Here is a 24,419-nt window from a genome sequence, read left to right on the forward strand (position 1 = left end):
TCAGAGAAAAGATCAATAAATATGAGTTCTCAAAACCAGATGAAGGAGAGATAAACCTGTTTTTTAGGATCCCAAGTGTGGGATTGGAATATCCTCATGAGAGAACAGGTGAGGTTAATCCACTAAAAGAGCAATCACCTCATGCAGTTCTGGAGGCGGGGCTTTTTGGAGACTTGGGATAGCATTGGCTGTTCATCGCTACACTTTGAGATGCTCCTAGAGAGAACCACTTGAGAGAAGGCTTCTGGGCTCCAGCTCCTGCCAAGGTTCTGGGTTCTGGATACTCTAGTTCCAACAGAAAAAATCCTACAGATTGTGCCAGGAAAATCATTCCTTGGAACTGATATTCTTACGGTTTTGTTATTGTGTCCATTAATCCTCATTTTCTATTGTTTCGGTTAATCAGGTTATAAGGGATGTATGCTCAGTCACTAAGTTGTTAATAAAATATATTTGTTAAAAAAAATTGAGCCTAAAGCCAGAAATATATAAAGATAGATCTTCAGCAATCAAATATGGAGGATATTCAATGGAGGGAAGAAAAGACAATGATAACAAGTGTGAAAGGAATCATGGATCAGAAAAGATTTTATGCCGTGGAAGGTGGGAGAATAGGCTAAGAAGGGAATATTGGGAGGGAAATTAACACGAAAGAACTTTAGGAAAAACCATGAGAAACTACCCTTTCAGAGATTCTTAGAATATGCAGATATATAGAGTTTAAATTGAGTGACCATGTAATGGGACAACAATGCCCCTATTAAATACCACGGGACTGAAAATAAAAAAGTCCGGTACCAGGAATAGTTTAACCTCTTTGCCGTTGTTGGTTAGTAAAGTTCCACATACCTACAAATTACTTTTCTATTGCCAAATGGTGAAATAGTGGAATGGACTTCATGAGAGTGGCAAGCTATTTTCTAAATTGCGATCCCCTTCACAAGGTGAAGACTAGCAACGACACCACTGTAAGCACCAACAATCACTACTATTCTGTGATGAAGAGACATAGTATTTATCTTAGTTTGATGGTCTATTGCTGTGATGAAACAGGGCAGAGACCTGGAGGGAGGAACTTACTGGGGGTCCCTGAAGAGTATTACTTACTGGCTTAGTCCTGATAGCTTGCACAGCCTGCTTTCTTATAGAATCCATGGCCACCTGCCCAAAGTATCTGTACAAAATTGAGCTTAGCCACCCCACACTCCTACTACTTAAGGACATGTTCTGTAGCCTTTTCTATACATCACTCTTTTTATGGAGGCATTTTCTCAATCAACTATTCCTCTTCTCTGGTGGCTCTGTCTTGTGTCAAATTGACATACAACTAGCCTATCTAGTATTAAACCAAATTCTAATGTTTTATTGGTATATAAAAAGATAAGTGTACCTTTCAAACTTCATCAGAGAAGCTTCTTTTTTCCAGCACATGGCAAGTAACACAGAGACTCATAACTGGAAAAAGTACAGAAAATACGAGATATAGTTATACAGAAAGTATGATGGAGGATAAGGTACTATTCAAAATGGATTTCTGCATAGAATATGCTATCCATTCTAAGCCTAGGAATTGGAAATTAGGTAGATGGGCAGAATTATGCAGATCTACATATTTGGATGGTGTAGAGGATGTGCTTTTGGAAACAAGGCCAGATATACTTCTTAGATATGGTAAAAATTTAAACTGAAAATATATGTGGGGGTTAGTTAATTTTTATTGCTTTGAAGCAAATATGCAGGCAAATTACTAAGATAGGCCATAGATCTTACTGGTGATGAGTTAGGAGTTATCTGCTGTGACTTTCCCATCTGGATGGATGCTCAAAATCTTTTCTTTCTTCTCTCTCTCTCTCTCTCTCTCTCTCTCTCTCTCTCTCTCTCTCTCTCTCTCCAGGATTTCTTTTGTAGTCCTGGCTGTCGTAGGATTTGCTCTCTAGATATTGCTTGACTTGAACTCAGATCTGCCTCTCTTTCAAGTTCTGGTATTAAAGGCTTGTTCCACAACTGCTTGACAGATGGATGCTCAACTCTTAATCTCTATCTGAATTAATGAGAGAGGAATCCACACTATGTTACTTACATATTATTGGTGTATCAAAAATGCTTAAAAATATTACTGTAGGCAGAGCTAATCTCCTAGAAGATAAAGTGTAAGTTGTGACTAACCAATGGAACATTAAATTTGTATGGGGCAGCCTAGAAGCCAACATTTCTTGATGAGGAAATGTGATCTTGAGGATATTTTCAGGGACTTAGATGATCAGAAATGTTGTAGAAAAAATTTATATACTTGGCCAATATTTTTCCCTCTTCTTGAAAAAGAATGGGCCCAGAGTCAGATGTCTTGGGTGTTTGCTGTAGGTTAAGAAGTAATGTAGTGATTTTGTAGATATCCTAAGTAGTGAGGTGTTCAGTCTGAACATGGATGATAATACTATTCCTGAAGGAATGCCAACTAAAAATTACATTGGGAAAGATACAACTTCCACTGAATGTGGGACATGAGAAAAGGATAAAGGATGAACACATGTAGAGTGGTTCTCTAAGATGTTATTCTTTGCTAATTGATGGAATAATGTCTTTGTAATCTAACTCAATAAAAACCTATCTGTAGATCTATCTACAAAACATTCTCCTCATTAATATAATAAAATATGAATAAATATTAAATAAAGAAAATACTAAAAATATATGAACAAATTTGTATATATATATACAATCCCTCATTTTATTTATTTTTAAATTTCATGGGGTGGTTTGATCATATTCACTTCTTCCTCCCATTCCTCCCAGATCGACCCTACCCATCTAATTTTTTTTTCTTCTTTTAAAAAATTTCAATTAAAGTTTACCTAGCTGTGAATCTGGCAAACTATAACATTAATAGGCCTGGCAAAAATGCCCACTTATGCAATAGGGTATGAATGGCAAGGGAATAATCAAGCTACACTCTGGTTGGACTTGAGGTCTACTCCTCATGTTGAAACTTATAAATGGTGCTGTTATTGGGAACAAAATCTTGTAGCCAGACAGATTATAAGACATAAGGAAAAGTCTAATACTATTACTCTGCAAAATGAACACAGTACTAAACCAGCTCCTAATGACTTATTTTTATACACAATGCTGAGTGTATTTGTTAAACCTTATTAGGAATGATTCTTTTGCTAGAACATAGTACTTAACATAAAGGCCCATAACTGTTCAAGATGTGGAGAATAATATATTGCTCAGTTCTAGGTGCAAACTGGAATGCCTATATTATATTCTTCCCCCCAAGGATCATGGTTCATGGTAGATGACACACTGGGAGGATTCTATTACTTTTAGACAATGAATGATTAAAGTCGCATTTCTTCAATGATGTGGCTACTGGTGTGTTGGCCATACTACAGGGGAGGACACAAACAGAAGTTTATTTTTAGTCTCTCTCTCTCTCTCTCTCTCTCTCTCTCTCTCTCTCTCTCTCTGTGTGTGTGTGTGTGTGTGTGTGTGTATGTGTGTGTACATACAATGTCTGTATGTAAAGGTCAGAGGAAAGTTTTGCGAAGTCATTTCACAATATCTACCTTTATATGTATTCTAGAGATCAAATTCAAATTGCCAGGCTTGAACAGCAACTACCTTTATCTACTGAGCCATTAGCTTTTATTTTTTATTCTTAGACAAATCCATACATGGATAGAAGGAGCTTTGATCATCTATATCCTGTATCGTTGTAATGGCTATACATCTGCCACTGAAATTCATATTTCCAAGTTCTTATCTTACTTTTATGAAATATATGTACTTTCATGAATTTCTGAATACTAAATGTGGCATTAAGTTGGCATTTGAGTTTCCAAATTTAATTTTACAAAGTTATAATATAATAATATCATTTATTCCTTCATCCAAATCCTCCTTTAAATAGGTATTGACTTTTACTCATATTGGTGGCTTCTATTTTAAAATTAATCTCTATTTTTAGAATTTATAACTATCTACTTATATTTGTCATTTTGTGTGTTTGTGTGATGGTACATGCTAATGCCATAGTACGTGTGCCTTCAGCAGATGAAATTCTTTCCAACATATAGGCTTTGGGGATCCATTTCATGTTGTCAATTACAGCTTCATGTACCTTATCTTCCAGAGAAATCTAAAAACTTTCTTAAAATTGACCTTGAAGTGCAAAGAACCAGAGTATTAAGTTAGTTCATTGCAGTATTTTAACAAAATATGCTCCACAGTGCCTGGAGTGATAGCACAGTAGTTAAAAGCACTTACTGCTTTTGCAGTAGACCCGATTTATGTACCCAGAACCCACATGATGACTGAAAACTATCCATAACTGGCTTTAAGGATACAACTCCCTTCTTCTAACTTCTGCTGGCACTAGGCACACACATGATCCACATATATAAATGGAGCCAAAACACTTGTGCACATAGAAAGGAAATGAATACATTTCATAAAGAAAAAATTACATATAGCAGGATACAGCATTAATATTTTGCTGCACTTTGTTATCTGAGCTGTCTATCATGTTTACACAATCATTGTAAATCCCAGAATCATTGGCATTAAATATCAATTTATAATGTTGTAAATATCTTTTGAATCTAATAGTGTATTTTCAAATTAAAATAATATAACCTTCATGGAAATATAAAATGTAGCATGTGTTCCAGAAGAAAACTGTCTACCTATCATAAAATAGTAGGTTGACTACATGGATAATTATGAAAACACTGGTATAGAAGATGTTTATTAAAATATGTACAGTATTTCCTATAAAAGGAGGCATTCTTGGTGAAGAAAAAATGCCATAGCCAATATCATTATAATGTGTAAATTTTCAAATGTGTACTCTAAATGCAAATAGGCAAAAATAACCTAAATTACAAATGTTAAATAATCAATGTGGGTTAGAATAATTTTAATAGTGAAATTATGAATTTTTAGGTACTTGTAAGTTAAATAATTTTGTGCTCAATAATATTAAAGAAAAAGTACAAGATGCACTTGAACCTTATTTTTTTGGAAAAGTAGACTGGTTAGTTTTTACTGTAAAATTGACACAACCAAGAATACTTGAGAAGTTAGAACATCACTTAAGAATCCCCCCAATCAGATTGTTCTGTGGGGATTTTCTTTACAGATGATTAATGTGGGAGGGTCCAGCCAACTGTGTTGGGACCATCCCTAGGCAGGTAGGTATTGTTTGCCATCAGAATGCAAGCTGAGAAAACTAGAAGGAGAACATTAGTAAACAGTTTCCTCTTATGGTTCCTGCTTCTTCTCTTGCTTCCGTTCTTTTTTAAAAAATTTTTATTAATTTATTCTTGTTACATCTCAGTGGTTATCCCATCCCCTGTATTTTCCCATTCTTCCCTCCCTCACATTTTCCCCTTACTCCCCTCCCCTATGACTGTGCCTGAGGGGGAGACCTGATTCTGTTCTTGCTCTTAATTTGCTCAGGGATGGATTGTTACCTGAATGTGTAGGAAGAAATAAACCCATTCCTATTATGTTATATTGGTTTAGTTTTATCTGAGCAGTTCATTTGCAATTTGTATCAGTGATTATAGTTAAATTATTTGTAAAATATTATGGAACAGCTCTATGTATAAATTTAAGGTAAGTATATACAGACTAGTAAAGGACAAAAACACTCCTGAGTTTGTGATAAACACCTAGAAAAACCCATAAAAGAATAATGTAGTAATGAGGAAGATCTTCATAAATCTTCCATTTACAGTGTGTATATTAAAAAGTGAACTCTAAAATTACAGAACAATTCTGATTCTTCCCTTTCTTTCCTCCCATCCCTCCTCCAGCTCAAAAACTCTTGCCTTCCAGTAACCATGGAGACAATGACAGCTATATTAACTCTCAGAATAGAGTGACAATTCTAATTGTAGATACAAGGCAGTGGGGCCAAATTTCTGAATTTTTGAATTGTGCAAGCATTCATGTATGCCTACATGCTTGCTACATATGTGCTAAAGACTGAATCTGGTGCTTCTCTCTGTTAATGGAAAGTATGCACATAATTTAGAAGCTTTACCTCCAAACATTCATAGATATTTTCAAATTTTCCCTTTGTTCTCTACTCACCCTTCTCTTTATATAGTAAAAAAAAACCCAGTGATTAGAGACCAGTAAAGGAATAAATGTAAAATTGCCAATACTGGGAACATATGGAAGCTTTTTTAAAACTTATTTTTTAATTACTTTATTAATATTACATCTCAATGGTTATCCCATCCCTTGTATCCTCCCATTCTTCCCTCCCTCTAATTTTCCCCTTACTCCCCTCCCCTATGACTGTGACTGAGGGGGACCTCTCCCCCTGTATATGCTCATAGGGTATCAAGTCTCTTCTTGGTAACCTGCTCTCCTTCCTGTGAGTGCCACCAGGCCTCCCCATCCAGGGGATGTGGTCATATATGGGGCACCAGAGTTCGTGTGAAAGTCAGACCCCACCCTCCATTCAACTGTGGAGAATGTCCTGTCCATTGGCTAGATCTTGGTAGGGGTTCGAAGTTTACTACATGTATTGTCCTTGGCTGGTGCTATAGTTTGAGCAAGATCCCTGGGCCCAAATCTGCTTATCATAATGTTCGTCTTGTTGGTTTCTAGGACCCTCTGGATCCTTCTACTTTGCCATTCTCCCATGCTTCTCTCATCTAGAGTCCCAAAAGGATGTCCTCCCCTCTGTCCCAGTTTCCTGGTAAGTGAAGACTTTCCTGTGACATACCCCTTGGGCTAGTGTGCAGATATAAGTGAGTGTATACCAGTTGATTCTTTCTGCTTCTGGGTTAAGTCACTCATTATAATCATTTCTAGTTCAACCCATTTGTCCACAAATTTCGGGAATTCCTTGTTTTTAATAGCTGAGTAGTATTCCACACCACCAAACCAAATAACCCAATTGAGAAACGGGGCTTGGAACTAAACAGAGAATTCTCAACAGAGGAATATCAAATGGCTGAGAAACACTTAAAGAAATGCTCAACCTCCTTAGTTGTCAGGGAAATGCAAATCAAAACAACTCTGAGATTCCATCTTACATCGATCAGAATGGCTAATATCAAAATTCAAGCGACACCACATGCTGGCGAGGATGTGGAGAGAGAGGAACACTCCTTCATTGCTAGTGGGAATGCAAACTAGTACAGCCACTTTGGAAATCTATCTGGTGCTATCTCAGAAAACCGGGATTAGGGCTTCCTCAAGACCCAGCTATTCCACTCCTTGGAATATACCCAGAAGGTGCTCCAGCACACAACAAGAAAATTTGTTCAACCATGTTCATAGCAGCCTTATTCATAATAGCCAGATCATGGAAACAGTCTAAGTGTCCCTCAGTAGAAGAATGAATAAAGAAACTGTGGTACATTTACACTATTAAAACTTATTTTCAAAGAGACCCTCTGAAGTATTTATACATTGAGATGTTCAACTAGATTCAATTGCTAAGTGTGGATCTGTCCATCATTAGAAATTGAGAACCCAATTTCCAGATTCAATATGAGTGATAGAGAGAACCATGAGAAAAATGTTATTGGTCATTCTGCTATTTGCAAATTACTGGGTTTGCCATTGTAGGAAGGAGGTTGACACAGAAAAAAAATTAGAGAATAGATGAGGCTGTGTCTCATTAAATATTTACTTTTTAAAAAAGATAAACCAGAGATGGATAAAATATGGCTCTTTCTTCCTTAGAGAAAAGAAACAGTAAGTGATGTTTTTCATTTCATTGTAAAGTGAGGAATACAGGGTTTTTTGAGGCAAGAGATATGTTTGTGTTCAAACTCCAACAATAAAAGAAAATTTAAAATTCTAAAGACAATCTTACATGTCTTTCTTTATCTAAAAAACAACTGCATTAATGAAAACCTAGCAGATATTTTCTCTTTCAAAATTTATTTTCACATAAATATTTTATTTTTCTGATAATTTCATATAAATATACTCTGATAACATCATTTCCATAACTCTCTCTCCAATTTCTTACTCCTTCAATGACCCCTGCTTCTCTACTATACCTGCAATTCATGATCACTTCTATAATTGTTATACACACACATATACATACACACACACACAGTAGCACAATAAGTGATATAAAAACTTTCAAATAGGGCTAACAATGTGGCTCAGATGCTAGCTTCTAAGATGATTTATGTCTATGACCTGAGTTTAATACCCAGAACTCATATTGTGGAAGATAACTGAGTCCCTCCAACTTTTTACAAGGTGCAATCCTTTTCTATGTCATGCATTCTATCTACAACACACATCGATGACAAAATGAAGTAAATGTGAGAAAACATGGTAATCATTGGTACTCAAAGAATAAATTGTTCTACCTTGCTATTTATTAAATGTCTAAATCCTTAGGACCACAGTAAGTGATACATAAGATTTGCTGAGTAAATCATTGTGAAATACAATAATACACAGAAAATACTTGATTATCAGGGTCCTGATATATTTGGCGATGGTAATGTAACTGACTATGTCTCAGTATGAATACATTATTTTAAAATATAACACAAAAGCCTTTTTGTGAGTCTGACATGTGTGGCTATTCTACAGAATGGCTGGCAGTTACATCCTCATATTAAATTGCATGTATCCATATCATGGAAAACTGGATGGACATGGACATTTGGACATGATAACTTAAAACAAACCTTTTTGAGGCAGGGTGTCTTAGTCTGGGTATGATTTCTGTGAAGAAACAACATGACCACTGCAACTCTTATAAAGGGAAACATGTACTTGGGGGCTGGGTTACATTTTAGAGGTTTAGTGCATTATCATAATAGTGAGAAACATGGCAGTATGTAGGAAAACATGTTTTCTGGAAACAGAGTTGGGAGTTCTACATCTTGATCGTCAGGCAGCAGAGGGAGACTGTGTGTCACAGTGGTCATAGCTTGAGCCATAGGAGACCCCAAAACCCATCCTGATAATGACATGCTTCTAACAAGGCCATAACTCAGTGCTTCCCCTTATGGGCCAAGCATTCAAACACATGAGTCTATGGGTGTCATACCTATTTAAGCCACCACATGGGGTTTCTCTGTACAGCACTTGCTGTCCTGATACCTATTCTGAAAGTGAACTCATGGAGATCCTTCAGCCTTTGCCTCCTGAGCACTGGTATTAAAAGCATACCCTACCATAACTAGGCATTTCTTATTATATTAAAGGACAGAAAAGACTATCACTTTAAAATGATAATGATGAAAATAAGTACCATTTAAGAATTACCAGTTTCAGGGCCATGGCAAATGATGAACTACATATTGTTGAGGCAGAGTGTGGTGATTTGCATAGGAGTGGCCCACAAAGGCTCCTGTTTTTGAATGCTTGGTCCAGATGAAGTGGCAATATTCAGTCATTTGTTGAGTAAGCCTTGTTGAGTAGGTGTGGTCCAGTTGGAGGACATGGGTAACTGTGGGAGCAGGCTTTGATGTCTCAGCTAGTTCACTTCCTGCTGTTTGTGATCAAGTTGTAGAACTTTCAGCTCTTCTAGTACCACATGCACCTGCACACTGCCATGTTTCCAGCTATGACAATAATGAACTAAATATTTGAAATGTAAGCTAGCCCCAAATAAATGTTTTCTTTTATAAGAGTTGCCAGGCTCATGATTTCTATTCACAGCAATAGAAACCTTAACTAAGATAGAAATTGGTACCAAAATTATGAGGTATTGCTGTAATAGACCTGACATGTTTCGGGGACAATTGTGGAAGGTCTTTGGAACGTTGGGCTAGGAGAGCTGTGGAGTATTGAGAGCTCATTCTCTTCTTCTCTGTTCTTGAGGAGCTTGCGTGATAAGAACGATGAGATCAGTTCAGGAGGTGGAATCCTAGCTTGTGAACTTTCAGTGGGAAATGAAAAGACTCTATCAGTGCTGTTTGCTGTTTTGAAACAGATTCTGTCATTCTTGTCAGCTGGAGCTAAAGATTCAGCCACAATTAACAAGAGACGAGCACAGTTGAAGTGAAACATTTGTGGTATAGATGCAACTGAAGCTGGATAGCTGGAGCTAAGAAATTAGCAGTGATTAAGAGGAGACCAGCATTACTGTGGTGAAATCATCTGAGAAGTGTGTCATAAGAGCACAGAGAAGCTGTGTTACAGAGGTGGCCAAAATCATACCTTTTGTTGTCAGTAAGACACAGAGATAATGAATTATGAAGGCAGTAAAATTATATTAATGCTTGCAAATAGCAAATTGTACATTCAGTTTCTTTGAGGACATTGACATTACATTACCTGCAATCTTAAGGTTCAATTCTTGTTCAGGTAGTGTACATATTAGTGGACAATATCTCGTAGCTGTGAAAAAATACAGAATAAATAAGAAGTGTTTAATATTTTTTTAAATGTCCTGGACACATTTTGTACACCAAGCTGGTGTTGAACTCACAGAGATATGCCTGCTTCTGCTTCCCTGAGTACTGGGATTAAAGGTGTTTTCTACCGTGTATGGCTATGTTTAATACTCTTTTAAAAATATTTTATTAATTTGTTCATATTACATCTCAATTGTTAGCCCACCCTGTATCCTCCCATTCCTCCCTCCCTCTCACTTTCCCCCTACTCCCTTCCCTTATGTCTGTGACTAAGGGAGACCTCCTCCCTCTCTATATGCTCGTAGGGTATCAAGTCTCTTCCTGGTAGCCTGCTGTCCTTCCTCTGAGTGCCACCAGGCCTCCCCATCAAGGGGATGTGGTAAAAAAATGAAGCAATGAAGCACCAGAGTTTGTGTGAAAGTCAGATCGTACTCTCCACTCAATGGTGGAGAATGTCCTGTCCATTGGCTAGATCTGGGTAGGGTTCAAAGGTTACTGTACGTATTGTCCTTATCTGGTGCCATAGTTTGAGCAGGACCCCTGGGCCAAGATCTGCCTATCATAATGTTCTTCTTGTAGGTTTCTAGGACCCTCTGGATCCTTCTATTTCCCCATTACCCCATGCTTCTTTCACCCCAAGTCCCAATAAGATATCCTTCCCTCTGACCCACTTTCCTTGTAAGTGAAGACTTTCATGGGACATGCCCTTTGGGCTAGTGTCTAGGTATAAGTGAGTATATACCATTTGACTCTTTCTGCTTCTGGGTGAACTCACTCATTATGACCATTTCTAGTTCAATACATTTGTCCACAAATTTTGGGAATTCCTTGTTTTTAATAGCTGAGTTGTATTCCATAATGTAAATGTACCACCGTTTCTTTATTCATTCTTCTACTGAGGGTTCCAAGATGTTTAATACTCTTTTTTTTTTTTTTTTTTTTTTTTTGAGGTTTTAACATTTTTTTTTTTAATACATTTTTATTAATTTATACATATTACATCTCAGTTGTTAGCCCATCCCATGTATCCTCCCATCCCTCCCTTCCTCCCACTTCCCCCCCCTACTCCCCTCCCCTATGTCTGTGTCTGAGGGGGATCTCCTCCCCCTGAATATGCTCATACGGTATCAAGTCTCTCCTTGGTGACCTATTATCTTTCCTCTGAGTGCCACCAGGCATCTCCATCCAAGGGATATGATCAAATATGGGGCACCAGAGTTTGTGTGAGAGTTAGATCTTCTTCTCCACTCAACAGTGGAGAATGTCCATCGGCTAGTCCGGGTAGGGGTTCAAGGTTTTTACTGCCTATTTTTTCCTTGGCTGTTGCCACAGTTTGCGGAGGACCCCAGGGCCCAGACTCGCCTGTAGTTTTCCAGGACCCACTGGATCCTTCCATTTCCTCTTTCTCCCAGGCTTCTCACACCTAAAGATTCAATAGGATGTCCTCCCCTCTTACCCATTATTCTGGTAGGTACAGTTTTTCATGGGGACGTACACCTTGGGCTAGTGTCTCGATATAAGTGAGTATATACCATTTAGCTCTTTTTGCTTCTGTGTGAACTCACTCATTATGACAATTTCTAGTTCAATCCATTTGTCCACAAATTAAACACCACCAAACCAAATAACCCAATAGAGAAATGGGGCGCAGAGCTAAACAGAGAATTCTCAACAGAGGAATATCAAATGGCTGAGAAACACTTAAAGAAATGCTCGACCTCCTTAGTCATCAGAGAAATGCAAATCAAAACGACACTGAGATTCCATCTTACACCCATCAGAATGGCTAAGATCAATAACTCAACTGACACCTCATGCTGGCGAGGGTGTGGAGAAAGAGGAACACTCCTGCATTGCTGGTGGGAATGCAAACTAGTACAACCACTTTGGAAAGCTATCTGGTGCTTTCTCAGAAAAATGGGAATAGGGCTTCCTCAAGACCCAGCTATTCCACTCCTTGGAATATACCCAGAGGATGTACTACCACACAACAGGGACATATGCTCAACCATGTTCATAGCTGCCTTATTCATAATAGCCAGAACTTGGAAACAACCTACGTGTCCCTCAACAGAAGAATGGATAAAGAAACTGTGGTACATTTACACTATGGAATACTACTCAGCTATTAAAAACAAGGAAGATGTTTAATACTCTTAAGTGTATTTGGAAAGTAATATTTTCCCACAAGTGGTAAGAATGCCCAACAAAATATGTAAAACTGATGGTGATGATGGTTTTGATGAAAAATATGAAGTAAAGACATTGAAGAAGTCAATATGAGACTCCCACGCTTCAAAACAGAAAGGATTAAAACCAATAACAGTATGATTTTGAAGGTCAAGAATCCTTCAAAAACACAGAACAAAATACTCTCATAAAAGTCTTAAGTCTATTGACATCAAAGGAAAAACAAAAGTGTGTATAGACAAAACTTGTTTTTTTTTAATATGGTAGATATCATGACCATAGTTATATGATGATTTGCTAATGGATGACTGACAAGGAGTCTATATAAGATCATGGTTTAGTGATTCAAAGCATTTCTTCTTGCAAAGAGTGTTAGTTTGGTTCCCAGGATACATATCATGATTTACAACAGTTTCTACAGGGATCAAATACCCTCTGGAGATGTGTACTAGCACCACATGTGGTGCACAAGTATATGTGCAGCCAAGATAATTGTATATGTAAAATAAAATAAATAATTTATAATGTGATTTGGAAAATAATTACTTGGTCAGGTTGAAATAAGATATCTTCCTTCATTTCTTCAACAGTAGATATCTGATTGTCATTTCTGTAATACAAATGGAGAATATTTCCCTGCTGTGTTTGATAAATATGTCCAAGAACCATTGCCATTAATGTGCATTTTAATTTCCCTGTTTTGTTTTTTAGGGCAGGGATTGACCCACTGCTTTATTTAAAAACAGATATTTGAAATGTTATATAGCACATTTTAATTGTGGCCAGGAGTTATCCTGTCTCATTGTAAATGTATCTTTGAAAATAATTTTATTCCTTCTCAAGTCTCTGATAGGGTTGAGGACCAGATTGGTTAGTTTTACAATTAAGCTCAGTTGTTTAGGTATTAAAATGTTTTTATGTTTTGATAGATGTTTTAAGTTGATGATGATGAGATAATGATAGATATTGATTTAAATTAAGAATTTTAGACCCACCAAGATAGAAAAGAAGTGTTCTTCAAGGATTCCAAATAAAAATAGCCAAAACACTATGAATGTGACATATATATATATACACAAACACACACATATATACACACACATATATATATATACACATAATTACTGATTGTTTTGTGGTTCTTCCTCCTATAGGTAGTTTATTATATATATATATATATATATATATATATATATATATATATATATAATAAAAATATATGTAAACTATTTAATAAAAATTAAAAGGAAAGATAACTGTGGTCAGATATAAATATATTGACAAAAATATGGATGTGGAATGAACTCAGCATTTAAAAAAAGTAACAAAATAGAACTCATATAAATACACAATTGTACACTGCAATAATAGCATGACTACGAGAGGAAAGGAGCCGAACTCTAATTTGGGCAATGCACTTTCCTTCCAATGGCGAGTATCCTAGGTACAAGAGTTAGTTTCCATTACAATTCTTTTTCCTTTTCCTTCTGTTCTGTCACCATTAGCTTATGTTTCAATTAAACACATATGAGAGTTAAAATGGCTGAAAGTATAAAAATTTTATTGTGCCATAGTCTGTTTCTCTGTATGTAATTAATTGTTTACCTCCCGGAGTGCTTTACTGTTCTGGGAGCAAATGTGTAGCCTTGACTCTAAATTATCCTTGATTGGCTAATAAATCCCTAGACCTGATCAGAGCAGAAGACAGGTAGGAAGAGCTCAGGTTTGGAGGCTTGGAGGACAGGAGGATTATGGGAAGGAGATGAGGAAGAGTGACAGGAGAGGCAGAAGGAGAAAGCAGAGTCACCGTGGATTAGCATAAAAATGATAGATCAAATAATCAGGCTAGTAAGGTTTAGTGATTTGTATGTGAGTTTCTGTCCTTTTTCCTATATTCTTAAAAATTGTTCTATAATTTCCATCCTATAGCATAAAATTAAAACAAAATAAAAATACTTAACAAGTACATGTGAAGAGTCCTTACTTTGCATTACATATTTTCAATCAGTTTACCATGTGGATAGGTTTTTCTTATTTTGGAGCATCTTCAAAGCCTACAATGGTAAATAACTCTTTAAAAAGATGCATTCAGCAAATCTCAGACTACTTCATCTACATATTATCTATCATTTGTTTTCCTAGTCTAACTACTGAAGACTAATGGCCCATAATGTTTGAACTACTTATCATGTAACTCTTAGTAATTTTTAAAATGTTGAATAATTATAATTATTATTTCTGTTTTTATATTAAAAGAAAAATTACAAAACTTTGAGTGCAGTAGAGGTGGGAAAGTATAAAGAGCCATTGTGGTGCAAGTTTCAGAGAAATTATAAAGTGATAGACTACATAAGACACATATAGAGCTGCAACCTCAGTACTTGTTTGGAAAATAAAATGAAGAAAGTTCTTTGAAACTTGAATAGTTTCTGAATGGTATTTTTATAATAGGTCGTAATTCTGTGTTTAATGATGAACATTCAAGCAATAAATCTAAAACTACTATTATTTTGTTGGAATATTACAAAGTAAAAAAAACACCAGTAGAAACACTATATAGCATTAATAGAGCAATACAATACATCAACTTCTATGAAAAAGTTAGAATAACATTATCTGTAACGGTTAATTTTCAGATTAATACAATATAAACAAATAAAGAATATCCACTGATTAGCATTGTGGCAGCAGCATGGCCTATATAGCTTTTGTTTGATATGTTCTGATGCTGTGCTATCATGTGGTGAAAGACAAGGGGATGATCAGAGGATAAGAATAACATTCTCATTAAAGCAATGGATGTCAATGTGGAAACTTTTCCAATGTTACCACTGGGAGTCCCATTTGCAATGTGGGATGTAGTAATCTTGCTCCAGCATAAAGATCACATCATCAATGACTTAATCCCCTCTAGCACAACTCCCCCATGTTAGGAGAAGGTAGTGAAGGTAAAGAAGAAAGCATCTGTCAAGTCTGATGATGACATGTCTTTTGATGATAACAACATGTTTTTTCAATGTGTCTATCATCTATCTATCTATTTGTTGATCTATGTATCTATGTATCTATGTATCTATGTATCTATGTATCTATGTATCTATGTATCTATGTATCTATCTATCTATCTATCTATCTATCTATCTATCATCTATCTCTGCATTGTTGATTTACCCACATGTGTATCTGTGTCAATTTCGCAGTCACAGATCTTTGTGAGCTGGCTTGTGGGTGCTAGAAATTAAACTTGCATCCTCTGGAAGAGCAGTCAGAACTCCTAACCATTGAGCTATCTCTTCAGCCTCAGTCTTTGGTCTCTTTATGTTAACCCTTTTTGTTCACATGTTAAATAAAATACAGAATTTGTTAAAAAAATATTTTGAAATTTTCAACTCACCAGACCAAGTAAATGAAATACTTGGACAGAAAAGTAAATCCTTGGAGTTGTCACACTGTATAGAGGACACTGTCCATATGCCTGGGGGCAGGCTGGTTTTAAACTCACATAACACTCTAGCTCATTCCCAATAGGCCATCTTACAAACTTTTTCTTAGCAAACTGATAATATACATTGTTTTTGAGATACAATTACATTTCTCCCTTTTCTATTCTATGTCTGAACTTTCCCATACCACCCCTTGCTCTCTTTATTATTTTTTAATTTTATTAATTTATTCAGATTACAACTAATTGTTATCCCATCACTTGTATCCTCTTGTTTCTTCCTCCATCCCACTTTCCTCCTATTGCCCTCCTCTAGGTCTATGACAGATGGGTACCTCCTCCACCACTATATGGTCATAGGCAATCAGGTCTCATCTTGGTAGCCTGTTTATTTTTTCTTTGAATGCCATCAGTCCTCCCCACCCAGAGGAGGTGGTCAAATGTGGGGTACCAGATTTCATGTCAGAGTCAGTCCCCACTCTCCACATAACTGTGGAGAATGTCCTGTCCATTTGGTAGATCAGAGTAGGGGTTCGATGTTTACTATTGTATTGTCCTTGGTTAGTGCAATAGTTTGAGCAGACCCCCTGGGCCCCGATCCACCCATCATGATGCTCTTCTTGTATGTTTCTAGGACCCTGTGGTTCCTTTTATTTCCCTATCTCCTATATTTCTCTACCTAGAGTCCCAGTGGGATGTCCTCATATCTATCCAAATCTCCTGGTAAGTGAAGACTTTCATGGGGACATGCCTTTTGGTCTAGTGCCCAATTATAAGTGAGTCTATACCATGTGAATCTTTCTGCTTCTGGGTTAACTTACTCAGTATGATCATTTCTAGTTCCAGCCATTTGTTGACAAATTTCAGGATTTCCTTGTGTTTAATAGCTGAGTAGTATTCCATAGTGTAAATATACCACAGTTTCTTTATCCATTCTTCAACTGAGGGACATTTAGGCTGTTTCCAGTTTCTGGCTATTACAAATAAGGCTGCTATAAATATGGTTGGGCATATGTCCTTGGTGTGTAGTGGAGCATTTTCTGGGTATATTGCAAGGAGAGGAATAGCTGGGTATTGAGGAATCCCTATTCCCAGTTTTATGAGAAAGCACCAGATAGATTTCCAAAGTAGCAAACCAATATCATAAATGATTATATCTCTTTTAGAGAATGTGTAGTCTGCAACATTAAATTGAGAATCACCTTTCAGAGAACTTACATTAATAAATTTAGCAGGTTCTAGTTTACTATGCTTTCTACTCTTTCTACTACCATTTCATTCCATTAAATTCAACCTCATACCTATACGTCTTCTTACATGAATTAGAAAACTCTAGACCTTCATTCATAGTATAATACAAGTCCTTAAAAATCACACTTGTCTACCTCATGTATATGAGCTTACAGGAAATTGAGTCTTTTTCTAATCTAGGAATAAAGTTGGGCATTTAGTGGAATATCCTTAGCAAGTATCCCATTAGCACTGCATTACTTAGAAGCTTCCTCAAGAACCTTCATTGCTGTCTTCAATGTTAGAACAGGATAAATTTCATTAGGTAAAATTGGAGAGACTAATACAGTAGGGGGTGGGGCATATATAATCAGGAATTGGTTTTTTTAAAGTCAGAATAATATGATACTAAAAACAGAAATTGACATATTTGTGACTTTCCACAATGTTAGAATTTATTGAATGGCAATAAATTTCAAAATCTTCATCAATTTTGTTAAATAAAAAATTTTCAAGTCGCCCACCTTCCAATAACAAAAGGCCAATTACATAAACAATTTATTTTAGGATTTACTTATTATTTAAATTTATGTATTTTGTATTATTTTTTGTTCTGAATATATGTCTGTGGAGTACATACCTGCAGAGGCTGAGGATGTCAGAAGTATTCCTCAGATTCCTTGGGACTTGAGTCACAGATTGTTGTAAATTGTCATGTGGACACTGGAAATTGGACACAGATATTGAGGATGTGAATTCAGTACTCTTAAATACTGAGCCATTGTTCAGTGTACAAATAGGGATTTTAAAATGCTAATATTAACTACTAGTCTAAACCTTTCAACTCAATGTAGTCTGTTTTTGAGCAAGATAAACATTTTGAAGGCTGCTATAACCTTCAGAAGATAGTATAAACTAAATACCTATATCCACAAATGGAGGGCAGAGTCCAGAGGCCAGAAATATGCAATATTTCTACTTAGATCAGAGAAGTACTTTTATCATCAGCTGACATAAAAGCATAAAAAATGAGTTACATCAACCATGTCTTGGCTCTAGGTGGAAATTACTGAGAGGATAAAGAACAACATACTGTACACGCTGAAATGTCAAAATTAATTAGTGACAATTTTCACTCATCCTTCACTTGCTTGTTGACTATAATAAATCCTCAAGAACTTATGATGTACTCTGATATAACCTCAACCCCCTCATTTAGAAGACTTTGTTGAAGTTGCCTTTTTATTCATGATAGATAAGTGTACTATGGACAGTTTCAACAAGAGTACTGAATTTTTTATGAAAAAAACAACACACAAATGTTCAAAGCAAATGAGACCACACACACACACACACACACACACACACACACACACACACACACACACACAAATATGTGAGTATAATAAATGGCATAATACTTTAAGATGAATTATCTGGCACTGAATAACATCTTTAAAATATTGTCTTTCACTTCTCTGTTTAGAGATGTAATGGTAGAAAAATTACAAGAATGCTAGATTTAAAAAGTGTGTTACACATCCATATTGTACTTAAAACATCTAAATTGATTTTTAAAGCAGTCTTTAAACCTGCTAAAAAAGTATAACACAAAAACTTTATTTTTACAATTAAAGTGCAGACTGACCCATGAGATGGCTTTTATAATCACAGAATTAATGGTGAACTCTTCATTTCATTATTTCTAAAAGCAAAATTCTCTGTAGGAATGCTTGTAAACCAATATTTAAAGAAAGCAAACAATATAAAATGGTAGCTCTAACGAAATACATATAATTGCAAATTCATTATTTAAGCACTCTAATTCTAAACCTGGAAATGATAGAACAAACTCAGTGACACTCTCTAGTGACCACAAAAATGTCAGGCTGGAGTTGTTAATGTTGTTCAGATTGGAGAAATTGTAAACCCCAAGGAAATGTGGCCCATGTGGCTTCCTCACACTGCCCCTGTAGCAAAATATGTTCATGATGTGAGATTGCGATGTGCTTTCTGTTGTCAGCCTTGCCACCAGCAGCACAACAATGCAATAGGCTTGAGGGAAGTTGGAGGGTGCTGAAAGGGAAAGGCAGTACTCGGCTTTAACCTTGGTGTTCAACAGTCTTTGTTGGAGCAAATATCTCTTCCAGTTTGCTATGTTTTAAGTAAATTCCAGAAGATATAATAGTAATACAATTCTAAATAATTATAACAAAGAAGGATAATATCTACCACGAAGGACTCTTTTAAAAAGGCAGACATTGATGGGGGAATAACATGATATATAACTATGACACCATAATTTTCAATGAAGATTACTTATTTTGTTATTTTAATGTAAGTTTAGGACTTTAATAATTTCTTAATAAACATCCATATTGTCAAAAATTTCACTCTTTAATAAATACTGCTGAATGATTTAATATTATTACAATTGAACTTTCTCCATAGTACATGTGCAAAACAAAATGAATCCTATGAAGAAAAAAAATGAATCACTCTCATGTAGGGATAGAAACATGATTGGTGCAATGCTAGGCAACTGGTCTATTACTGAGCTGTATTTCCATATACATATAAAATTTTAAGTTCTAATTTAGGGACAAATTCCTGGGTTTGTATGTGTTAAGTATTAACTGCATGAATCAGAAGTGTTGGCAAGTCTTTGTCATGAGTTAATTATTTTTTCAGAAAAACTAGCCTGTGATTTCCAAGTATGTTGAAATGTGTGTGTGTGAGTGTATGTCTGTGTGTGTGTGTGTGTGTGTGTGTGTGTGTGTGTGTGTGTGTAAAACAGAAGGATTGGTATTTGTAAACCATTCCTAAAATTCAGGATATTTCTTTTCTTCTTCCAGGGAATTAACAGAGGGCATCACACACATATGCCCCAGCAATCAGAAGAATTTTATGAATATTTTCCCTACAGTGAAAGTTTATTAACGTCTAAATATGCACCACTTCATGATGATTTCATAAGATTCTGAAAGTTAAATTTCCAGTATTACCAGGAAATTTAAGTATTACCAGGAAATTTAAGAATGCATTGTTTGATATTTGGGAGGGTGAAATAATTAGACTACTCTTTATAGACTTGTCTGCACCACAGAACAACTTCAAAGCTAATCCTTACATGTTGGTGAAACACTATGTCAAACAAGAAGAAGATTCAAAGGAAAAACTTACAAATGTTTTTCAGATATATATGTTCTAGTTGGAATAATATAGGGTTCTGGAAACTAGAAACATACCATGGTGGTGTATTTAATGGAAGGGAAGAGGTTAGAAAGCAATAGTATAAAGTACTAAGAAAAAATTAATGATAAACTCCAAATTAAGTGGTAAGAATAATGGAAGCTCATAATAGAAGAATGAATATAAGGAAGAATAAATAAAACAGAATTAATATTGAAAAAGTTATATGGAAACATGCTACTGTAAAAGAGGCTTTACTGTATAAATATATACATAAACACTTTTCAAATAGTGTTACCTAGAAAGCAGACAATGACATCTCTATATCCTATGGAAACTATAGGGTAACAAATATATAGACCAGTAACAAGAATGGGTTCTCTGCTTTGGATTTACTTTCCATAGAGTTCCAATACATTACAGCCTATTACCAACATTCATAGATACTATACTATACAGAATTCAAAAGTAAGACCCTATTGCTGAAGTCAGCACATGGTTAAGTCAAAGAAGAGAGAGCTCTATCTAGCTTTCGCCAATAATATTGATTCTACTGGATATCTTACTGGATAGTTTTCCTCGTTCTAGAAGATACCAAGCATGCTACAACAGGAGAATAAGAGTTATACTCATCTTTCAAAGCTCTGAATTCTAGTGATTAAAATAACCAGCCTGAGCCAGGCGGTGGTGATGCACGCCTTTAATCCCAGCACTTGGGAGGCAGAGACAGGTGGATTGCTGTGAGTTCAAGGCCAGCCTGGTCTACAAAGTGAGTCCAGGATAGCCAGGGATACACAGAGAAACCCTGTCTCAAAAAAAAAAACAAAAAAAAACAAAAACAGCTTGTCAAAAAATGCCAGCTGATACAATAATGATATTCATATCTTGTGGATAACCAACAATTTTATTGGATTTTAAGGCTCCAAATCAAACTGGCTTTGTTTTTCAGGAACAGGAACCTGTTGGTAGACAGGTTCTTCCTCTTCGTTGCACACCTATTACTATTACTGTGCTTGGTGGTCCTCATTTAAACCAACTCCTAGTAACTAATTGTCGTACCTGAAAATGATTATTGCATCCACCAACCTACTTCAAAGACTAGAACATTAGGTAAACATATGTATGAAGTGACTAAGCATAGTTTATATTTTAAAAGGGGGAGCAGGGATTTATAGTCTATGTTATATGAATTAATAGATGTAATTTTTGGACATATTATATACATTTTTCTTATGTAAAACTATGTGGCATAATAGCAATATAAAAAATAATTGATAGGTCCCATACACCTGTTGGCATGGTTTTTTCTATGCCTTTATGCTCACTAAATAATTGATAGGTTGCAATAATAATAATAATAATAATAATAATAATAATAATAATAATAATAATTTCTTTCATGAACTTACATTGTGGTAGGAACAAAGGAAAGGCAATGTCATTAATCCATTATGATTCCAAATTCTTAGCATCAATATACAATGTAAATGTTATGGTTTCTTCCTTTCTTAATTTGTTTGACCATCTGTGTGTATTCCTAGAAAAAAAGATAGCCAGAATTGATGAAATGTATAAAATGATATAGAAAACAATTGCCATTGAAATTAGTCATTTTATTATACTGTAGTTTCTTTAGGTGACAATAAACATTCCCTTAATTCCTCTAATATTGCTCTGTCATAGTAACTGTGTATAAAATAAAAAATCATTTGTGTTTGTTTTCTTTTAAAGGAGTTTTATTTAATATCTGTTTTTCTGCATAAATTGTGTGTGAGACTCAGGTCCTTTAAAGTTTGCATCATTACATCATCTTAAGGAAAAATAGAAATTCTTAGCAACAATGAAATAGGACATGCATGACCACAGGTGTTATGCACACTCCAGTTTCATCTCTGATAGACTCTTAGTAAGCTGAAGTCTTGGAAACTAACAGCTCCACATTTGCATTTTACAAACAATGCTCTAATGATCTCTACATCTAATCTATGACTGCTTCTCAATGCACTATTATAGTATGTGGAATGATTTTTTTCTAAGAAAAATAAATCTGTGAGAACACCAGGGTTGAAAAAGTAAGAGGAACAATTAAAAAAACAATCCTGGAGGACCAGTCAATGTTTTTAACCGCTGAGCCATTTCTGCATCTTATAAGTGGATTTTACCATATAGTACAGGATAAGCACTCTACAATGCACAGACCCAAAGGAGATAAGTAACATGGAGGAGCCAAGGGATGGTGCATAAACTTCACTCAGAAGGGGAGATAGAATAGACAAGATAGTGGTTGAAGAGAGGGAACAAAGTAGTAGAGGAAGCATTGAGAGATATAATGGAGGACAACAGACCTGGGGAGAGTGGGGCAGGAAGACAAGGCCTATAGAAAAAGAGAAACTATGAACAGGGACATCTATGTGACAAGCTGGAGACCTAAGTCAGGGTAGGCTCCCAGGGGCATATAAGAAGGACTCTAGCAGATATTCCTAGTAACAGGGACCATAGAGACTGAAGAGGACACCCTCTAATTAGGTAAGTCTCCTAGTAAAGGGAGGGGAACACAAACAAACTAGCAGAAACTTGTACCCAAAATTCACTCTGCCTACAAGATATGCAGGGATAAATGTAAAACAGATATAGCTGAGAGGGTGGGAGGTCCAGCCAATTCCTGGCCCAACTGATGGGAGACAAACAACCCCTGACATTATTAATGATACTCTGCTATGCTTCCAGAAAGGGGTCAAGCAGAGATTTTCTCTGAAAGGCTCCATCCAGCAGCACCTCAAAACTGATGCGGCAACTCACACTCAAACATTGGGTGATGTGTAGGTCACGTTGCAGAGAAGTAGGTGGAAGGAGAAAAGCACCTGGAGGTGGCAGAAGCTCCACAAGACCAACAGAGCCACTAATTAGGGACAGGATGGGCATGCTGAACTTGAAGCACCAGCCAAGATCCTTGTAATGACTGGACTTAGGTCCCCAACAAAAATGTAGCTAAGCGTCAGCTCAAGATTCATGTGGGTCTTCTAGTCAGCAGAACTGACCTTTCTCTCACATGGACTATCTTGCCAGCTTTTCAATCACTTTCCCCAGCAGCACTGTCTTCCCAGGCCACAGGGCAAGAGGACACACTCTTCTTGGTAACCTGCTGTCCTTCCTCAATCCCCTTCAGGAACAGTCATAGGGGAGGGGATTGGGAGGATACAAGGAATGGGATAACCATTGAGATGTAACAAGAATAAATTAATAAAGGAAAAAAAAATTAAGAAGTAAAAAAAAAAAACAAGAAAAAAGCTGCACACTGGAACAAAATGAAAGGATACACAGTATTTTCACTATTTCTTCTTTCTGTCATAGTAGTCCAAATCATACCACATGTTATGCAATGGATGTCCAGTTTTGCTAAAGAGACTGTGATTGTTAGTCAGCTGCAGTTTCTATCTCATTCACTGTGTACTAGTTCCTGTCTAAAGGTAATTGAATAAAGTTGTTGGGTTTTTTTTTTTTTTTTGCTTATTAAAAAAAAAAAGAGGACACACTCAGTCTTGATATGATTGATGAGCCCGGGTGGATAGGAACAGGGGAGGAAGATGTAGTAGAGGAAGGGAGAATGGGATTGGGTGATGAGGATGGATGGGGTATGACCAGCTTCGGGTTATCCCACTCCTGAGAGCATGAATGGACTGGACCTAGGTCCCCTTCACATATGTAATAAATGGAGATTTTGACTGTCATGTGGACCCACTAGTAAGATGAGCAAATGCTATTTAGGACATAGACTCTATTTACTGCTTTTGATAACTTCACCCTAACTGGCCTACCTTGCCTAGCCTCAGTGGAGGAGGAAGACCTCTGTCCTGATGACACTTGATGTTCTGCAATGGGTGGTGGTGGTGGGCTTCCATTTTCTGAGGACACAGGAAGAGGAGATAGGGGGATGAGGGCTTGAGGGAGGGACTGGGAGAAGAAGAGGGAGAGGACTATGATTGGGATGTAAAGTAAATCTA

At 36.3% G+C, this 24,419-nt stretch overlaps 1 long non-coding RNA gene across 7 annotated transcripts in view; it reads right to left on the minus strand.

Annotated features, from left to right (window-relative positions):
- Positions 1-24,419, minus strand: part of LOC311593078 — a 52,080-nt gene that overhangs the window by 20,046 nt on the left and 7,615 nt on the right. For all 7 annotated transcript variants that reach the window (XR_014777582.1, XR_014777583.1, XR_014777584.1 and 4 more), the window contains exons 3-5: positions 21,828-21,955; positions 17,867-17,949; positions 10,285-10,347 (exon numbers count right to left, since the gene is read on the minus strand). This is a non-coding gene — a long non-coding RNA (uncharacterized lncRNA). The remainder of the gene's footprint in view (positions 1-10,284; positions 10,348-17,866; positions 17,950-21,827; positions 21,956-24,419) is intronic.

Source organism: Acomys minous (assembly GCF_964271855.1).
Source record: "Acomys minous genome assembly, chromosome: 2".
NCBI classification, from domain to species: domain Eukaryota; kingdom Metazoa; phylum Chordata; class Mammalia; order Rodentia; family Muridae; genus Acomys; species Acomys minous.